General features: G+C 38.4%; 1 non-coding gene across 1 annotated transcript; it reads left to right on the forward strand.

Annotated features, from left to right (window-relative positions):
* Window positions 1–4,348: 4,348 nt before the first annotated feature.
* LOC112746366 (small nucleolar RNA R71) lies at window positions 4,349–4,456 on the forward strand. The gene has a single exon (XR_003174255.1). It is a non-coding gene; the product is annotated as a small nucleolar RNA R71 (small nucleolar RNA).
* The last annotated feature ends 3,711 nt before the right edge of the window (window positions 4,457–8,167 follow it).

Genomic DNA, 8,167 nt, shown 5'->3' on the forward strand with positions numbered 1-8,167 from the left:
AAGAGCTTTTGGCTTTTTCTGCTTGCTTTTTCTTTTTTTTTTCTATTTTTTTTCACCATTTTTTTTCTGCAAGCTTTGTATTCACTGCTTTTTCTTACTTCAAAAATCATTTTTATGATTTTTCAGATTATCAAATAACATGTCTCCTTGTCATCATTCTTTCAAGAGCCAACATATTTAACATTCTTAAACAACAACTTCAAAAGACATATGCACTGTTCAAGCATTCATTCAGAAAACAAAAAGTATTGTCACCACATCAATATAATTAAACTAAGTTCAAGGATAAATTCAAAACTCATGTACTTCTTGTTCTTTTGAATTAAAAAATTTTTTATTTAAGAGAGGTGATGGATTCATATTCACTACTTTAAGGCATAGACACTTAGACACTAATGATCATGTAATAAAGACAGAAACACAGATAAACACTTAGCATAGAGAAAACGAAAAATAGAGAATGTAAGAACAAGGAATGAGTCCACCTTAGTGATGGTAGCGTTTCCTCCTTGAGGAACCAATGATGTCCTTGAGCTCTTCTATGTCTCTTCCTTGTCTTTGTTGCTCCCCTCATTGCTTTTTGATCTTCTCTAATTTCATGAAGGATGATGGAGTGCTCTTGATGTTCCACCCTTAGTTGTCCCATGTTGGAACTTAGTCCTCCTAGGGAGGTGTTGATTTGCTCCCAAAAATTCTGTGGAGGAAAGTGCATCCCTTGAGGTATCTCGGGGATTTCTTGATGATGAGCTTCCTCACGTGTTTCTTGAGCTCCATGAATGGGCTCTCTTGTTTGCTCCATCCTTTTCTTAGTGATGGGCTTCTCTTCCTCAATAGGAATGTCTCCTTCTATGTCAATCCCAGCCGAATTGCATAGATGGCAAATGAGGTGAGGAAAAGCTAACCTTGCCATAGTGGAGGACTTGTCAGCCACCTTGTAGAGTTCTTAAGGTATAATCTCATGAACCTCCACCTCTTCTCCAATCATGATGCTATGGATCATGATGGCCCGATCCACAGTAACTTCAGATCGGTTGCTAGTGGGGATGATGGAGCGTTGGATAAACTCCAACCATCCTCTAGCCACAGGCTTAAGGTCCAGTCTTCTAAGTTGAACCCGTTTGCCTTTTGAGTCAATCTTCCATTGAGCTCCTTCCACACATATGTCCATGAGGACTTGGTCCAACCTTTTATCAAAGTTGACCCTTCTAGTGTAGGGGCGTGCATCTCCTTGCATCATAGGCAAGTCAAACGCCAACCTCACATTTTCCGGACTAAAATCTAAGTATTTCCCCCGAACCATGGTGAGATAATTCTTTGGGTTCGGGTTCTTACTTTGATCATGGTTCCTAGTGATCCATGCATTGGCATAGAACTCTTGAACCATTAGGATGCCGACTTGTTGAATGGGGTTTGTTAGAACTTCCCAACCTCTTCTTTGGATTTCATGTCGGATCTCCAGATACTCATTTCTCTTGAGCTTGAAAGGGACCTCGGGGATCACCTTCTTCTTGGCCACAACATCATAGAAGTGGTCTTGATGGGCTTTGGAGATGAATCTTTCCATCTCCCATGACTCGGAGGTGGAAGCTTTTGTCTTCCCTTTTCCTTTTCTAGAGGATTCTCCGGTCTTGGGTGCCATCAATGGTAATGGAAAAACAAAAAGATTATACTTTTACCACACCAAACTTAGAATATTGCTCGCCCTCGAGCAAGAGAAGAAAGAATAGATGAAGAAGAAGAAGAAAATATGGAGGAGAGGAGGGAGAGGTGTATTTGGCCAAGAAGGGGAAGAGAGGGTTGTGTTGTGTGAAAATGAGGAAGAAGGAAGGGCTTTATATAGGGAGGGGAGGGGGGGTTAAGGTTCGGCCATATAGGGTGGGTTTGGGTGGGAGATTGGTTTGAATTTTGAAGGTAGGTGGAGTTTATGAGGTAGGTTTTTGGGGAAGAGTGGATGGATGTGAGTGGTGAAGTGGTGATAGGGAAGAGAGATTGAGGTGATTGGTGAAGAGTTTTGGGAAAGAGTGTTTATTGGGAAGAGAGGAAGAACATTGAGAAGAGGGAAGAGAATGAGTGGTGGTAGGTGGGGGTCTTGTGGGGTCCACAGATGCTGAGTTGATCCTGTGGGGTCCACAGATCCTGAGGTGTCAAGGAATTGCATCCCTGCACCAATTAGGCATGTAAAATGCCTTTGCATGCAATTCTGGCGTTTAAACGCCGAATTGATGCTTGTTCTGGGCGTTCAGCGCCCAGATGCAGCATATTTCTGGCGTTGAACGCCAGCCAGATGCTTGTTTCTGGCGTTCAGCGCCAGCTCTTCCTCAGTGTGCATTTCTGGCGTCTGAACGCCAGGATGCTGCTTGTTTCTGGTGTTCATTGCCAGATCCATGCTCTGTTCTGGCGTTGAACGCCAGCCAGATGCTCCCTACTGGCGTTTAAACGCTAGTAAGATCCTCCTCCAGGGTGTGATTTTTCTTCTGCTATTTTTGATTCTGTTTTTGATTTTTCTATTTATTTTGTGACTCCACATGATCATGAACCTAATAAAACATGAAAGAAAAATAAAAATAAAAATAAAATTAGATAAATAAAAATTGGGTTGCCTCCCAACAAGCGCTTCTTTAATGTCAATAGCTTGACAGTGGGCTCTCATGGAGCCTCACAGATGTTCAGAGCATTGTTGAGACTCCCCAACACCAAACTTAGAGTTTGGATATAGGAGTTCAACACCAAACTTAGAGTTTGGTTGTGGCCTCCCAACAGCAAACTTAGAGTTTGACTGTGGAGGCTCTGGTTGACTCTGTTTTGAGAGAAGCTTACTGTGCTTCTTTTCCATGTTTACAGAAGAATGTCCTTGAGTTTTAAACTCAAGGGAGTCCTCATTCAATTGAAGGACTAGTTCACCTCTGTTAACATCAATCACAGCTCTTGCTGTGGCTAGGAAGGGTCTTCCAAGGATGATGGATTCATCCTCATCCTTCCCAGTATCTAGGATTATGAAATCAGCAGGGATGTAAAGGCCTTCAACCTTTACTACTATGTCCTCTACTTGTCCATAAGCCTGTTTTCTGGAATTGTTTGCCATCTCTAATGAGATTTTAGCAGCTTGTACCTCAAAGATTCCCAGTTTCTCCATTACAGAGAGTGGCATGAGGTTTATTCCTGACCCAAGATCACATAGAGCCTTCTCAAAGGTCATGGTGCCTATGGTACAAGGTATTAGGAACTTTCCAGGATCCTGTTTCTTCTGAGGCAGTCTCAGTTGATCCAATGCATTTAGTTCATTGGTGAACAGGGGAGGTTCATCTCCCCAAGTCTCATTACCAAATAAATTGGCATTCAGCTTCATGATTGCACCAAGGAACTTGGTAACTTGCTCTTCAGTAACATCCTCATTCTCTTCAGAAGAAGAATACTCATCAGAGCTCATGAAGGGCATAAGGAGGTTCAATGGAATCTCTATGGTCTCTAGATGAGTCTTAGATTCCTTTGGTTCCTCAGAGGGGAACTCCTTAGTGATCACTGGATGTCCTAAGAGGTCTTCCTCCTTGGGATTCACGTCCTCCCCTTCCTCCTTGGATTCGGCCATGATGGTTATATCAATGGCCTTGCACTCTCCTTTTGGATTTTCTTCTGTATTGCTTGGGAGAGTACTAGGAGGGATTTCAGTAATCCTTTTACTCAGCTGGCCCACTTGTGCTTCCAAATTTCTAATGGAGGACCTTGTTTCATTCATGAAACTCACAGTGGCCTTAGATAGATCAGAGACTAAATTTGCTAAGCTAGATGGATTCTGCTCAGAATTCTCTATCTGTTGCTGAGTGGATGATGGATACGGCTTGCTATTGCTAAACCTGTTTCTTCCACCATTATTAAAGCCTTCTTGAGGCTTTTGTTGATCCTTCCATGAGAGATTTGGGTGATTTCTCCATGAGGGGTTATAGGTGTTTCCGTAAGGTTCACCCATATAATTTACCTCTGCTATTGCAGGGTTCTCAGGATCATAAGCTTCTTCTTCAGAAGATGCCTCTTGAGTACTGTTGGGTGCAGCTTGCATTCCATTCAGACTCTGAGAAATCATATTGACTTGCTGAGTCAATATTTTGTTCTGAGCCAATATGGCGTTCAGAGTATCAATTTCAAGAATTCCCTTCTTCTGAGGCGTCCCATTATTCACAGGATTCCTTTCAGAAGTGTACATGAACTGGTTATTAGCAACCATGTCAATGAGTTCTTGAGCTTCTGCAAGCGTTTTCTTTAGGTGAATGGATCCACCTGTAGAAGTATCCAATGACATCTTAGCTAATTCAGACAGACCATCATAGAATATATCTAGGATGGTCCATTCTGAAAGCATGTCAGAAGGACACTTTTTGGTCAGTTCCTTGTATCTCTCCCAAGCTTCATAGAGGGATTCACCTTCTTTCTGTCTGAAGGTTTGAACATCCACTCTAAGCTTACTCAGCTTTTGAGGAGGAAAGAACTTGGCTAAGAAAGCCTTGACCAGCTTATCCCAAGAGTTCAGGCTATCCTTATGTTGAGAGTCCAACCATATTCTAGCTCTGTCTCTCACAGCAAAAGGGAAAAGCATGAGCCTGTAGACTTCAGGATCTACTCCATTAGTCTTTACAGTATCACATATCTACAAGAATTCAGTTAAGAACTGAAAAGGATCTTCAGATGGAAGTCCATGAAACTTGCAGTTCTGTTGCATCAGAGAAACTAATTGAGGTTTCAGCTCAAAGTTGTTAGCTCCAATGGCAGGAATGGAGATGCTTCTTCCATGTAAATTGGAATTAGGTACAGTGAAGTCACCAAGCATCCTTCTTGCATTATTATTATTTTCGGCTGCCATCTCCTCTTCATGTTCGAAAATTTCTAAAAGGTGCTTGCTGGATTGTTGTAATTTAGCTTCTCTTAGTTTCCTCTTCAGAGTCCTTTCAGGTTCTGGATCTGCTTCAACAAGAATGTTCTTGTCCTTGCTCCTGCTCATATGAAAGAGAGGGAATAGAAAAATAATAATAATAGGGATCCTTTTTTCCCAGGTATAGAGATTCCCCTGTGTGAGTAGAAGAAAAGAAGAGTAGAAGAAAAGAAGAAGAGAAAATCTGAACTCAGAGAGAGAGAGGGGGTTCGGATTTTTGGTGAGTGAGGAAGAGATGTTAGTAAATAAATAAATAAATAGAAAAAGATGAGAGGGAGAAGTTTTCGAAAATAATTTTTGAAAAAGAGTTAGTGATTTTCGAAAATTAGGAATGAAATCAAATTAAAATTAAAAATTAAACAATTAATTAATTAAAAAGAATTTTTGTAAAAGAGGGAAGAGATTTTCGAAAATTAGAGAGAGAGAGTTAGTTAGGTAGTTTTGAAAAAGATAAGAAATAAACAAAAAGTTAGTTAGTTAGTTGAAACAAATTTGAAAATCAATTTTGAAAAGATAAGAAGATAGGAAGTTAAAAAAGATATTTTAAAATCAAATTTTTTTGAAAAAGATATGTTTTAAAAAGATATGATTAAGAAGATATGATTGAAATTAGTTTTGAAAAAGATTTGAACTTTAAAATCAAAATTAATGACTTGACTCACAAGAAATCACAAGATATGATTCTATAACTTAAAGTTTGAATCTTTCTTAACAAGCAAGTAACAAACTTGAAATTTTTGAATCAAAACATTAATTGTTGATGATATTTTCGAAAATTATGAAGTAAGGATAAGAAAAAGATTTTTGAAAAATATTTTAAAAATTTTCGAAAATAAATAAGAAAAATGAAAAAGATTTGATTTTTGAAAAAGATAAGATTTTTAAATTGAAAATTTGATTTGACTCATAAGAAACAACTAAATTTTAAAATTTTTTGAAAAAGTCAAATCTAATTTTCGAAATTTTAAGAGAGAAAAAGGGGAAGATATTTTTTTGATTTTTGAATTTTTAATGATGAGAGAGAAAAACATGAAAATGATGCAATGCATGAAAATTTTGGATCAAAACAATGAAGGCATGCAAGAATGCTATGAATGTCAAGATGAACACCAATAACACTATGAAGATCATGATGAACATCAAAAACTTATTTTTGAAAAATTTTCAAGAAAAGAAAACATGCAAGACACCAAACTTAGAAATTTTTCATGTATAGACACTATGAATGCAAGAATGTATATGAAAAACAAGAAAAGACACAAAACAAGAAAATATGAAGATCAAACAAGAAGACTGGCCAAGAACAACTTGAAGATCATGAAGAACACTCTGAATGCATGAATTTTCGAAAAATGCAAAGAATTTTTAGAAAAAATGCAATTGACACCAAACTTGAAATTGACTCAAGACTCAAACAAGAAACACAAAATATTTTTTATTTTTATGATTTTATGATTTTTTTTTGGATTTTTCGAAAATTAATGTGAAAAAAGAAAAATAAGGATTCCAAAATTTTTAATATGAATTCCAAGAATCTTGTACTCTTAGTCTAAAGCTCCAATCTGAGGGTTAGTCATGGCTTAATAGCCAGCCAAGCTTTAGAAGATACAAATTAGGCATACGATAGCTGAAACTTCATCCAACTTCATATACTTATAAGTGGAAGCCTCAGTCTAAAAGAATTAGACATGGCTTTACAGCCAGCCAGGCTTCAACATGTTACCATGAAACACTAGAATTCATTCTTAAAAATTCTAAAATAATTTTCGAAAACAGATGAGAAATTTTTGAAAGATTTTTGAAAAATTTTTGAAAATAAAACAAAAAGAAAATTACCTAATCTGAGCAACAAGATGAACCGTCAGTTGTCCAAACTCGAACAATCCCCGGCAACGGCGCCAAAAACTTGATAATGCGAATTTGTTACTCAGGTTGTAAAATTTGTTGTTCGTTCTCTCCCTGGAAATGGCACCAACAAACTGGTGCACAATACCATGGTCCAAACATAACTTCACAACTTCGCACAACTAACCAGCAAGTGTACTGGGTCGTCCAAGTAATAAAACCTTACGTGAGTAAGGGTTGATCCCACAGAGATTTTTGGTATGAAGCAAGCTATGGTCACCTTGTAAATCTCAGTCAGGCGGATATCAAATGGTTATGGAATTTTCGAAAATAATAATAAATAAACAGAAAATAAAGATAAAGATACTTATGTATATCATTGGTGAGAATTTCAGATAAGCGTATAGAGATGCTTTCGTTCCTTTGAACCTCTGCTTTCCCGCTGTCTTCATCCAATCAGTCTTACTCCTTTCCATGGCAAGCTTTATGTAAGGGCATCACCGTTGTCAATGGCTACATCCCATCCTCTCTGTGAAAATGGTCCAAATGCTCTGTCACGGCATGGCTAATCATCTGGAGGTTCTCGATCATACTGGAATAGGATTTACTATCCTTTTGCGTCTGTCACTACGCCCAGCACTCGCGAGTTTGAAGTTCGTCACAGCCATCCCTTCCCAGATCCTACTCAGAATACCACAGACAAGGTTTAGACTTTTCGGATCTCAGGAATGACCATCCATGGGTTCTAACTTATACCACGAAGATTCTAATATCTCGGACTCGGTCCCCTGTATTAGATATCTAAGAGATATTCATTCTAGCTTGTTTGCATGTAGAATGGAAGTGTTTGTCAGGCACGCGTTCATGAGTGAGAATGATGATGAGCGTCACATAATCATCACATTCATCATGTTCTTGGGAACGAATGGATATCTTAGAAGCGGAACAAGTTGAATTGAATAGAAAAACAGTAGTACTTTGCATTAAATCATGAGAAATAGCAGAGCTCCACACCTTAATCTATGGAGTGCAGAAACTCTACCGTTTGAAAATACATAAGTGATAATGGTCCAGGCATGGCCGAATGGCCAGCCCCCAAACATGATCAATATGATCCAAAGATGAACTAAAAAATCATTAGATGATCCAAAGATGTCAAATACAATAGTAAAAAGTCCTATTTATACTAAACTAGTTACTAGGGTTTATAGAAGTAAGTAATTGATGCATAAATCCACTTCCGGGGCCCACTTGGTGTGTGGTTGGGCTGAGCTTAAAGTTTACACGTGGAGAGGTCATTCTTGGAGTTGAACGCCAGTTTGTAGCATGTTTCTGGCGTTCAACTCTGGCTTGTGACGTGTTTCTGGCGTTTAACTCCAGACTGCAGCGTAGAACTGGTGT

The sequence above is a fragment of the Arachis hypogaea genome, chromosome 14 (genome assembly GCF_003086295.3).
Source record: "Arachis hypogaea cultivar Tifrunner chromosome 14, arahy.Tifrunner.gnm2.J5K5, whole genome shotgun sequence".
In the NCBI taxonomy this organism is placed as follows: domain Eukaryota; kingdom Viridiplantae; phylum Streptophyta; class Magnoliopsida; order Fabales; family Fabaceae; genus Arachis; species Arachis hypogaea.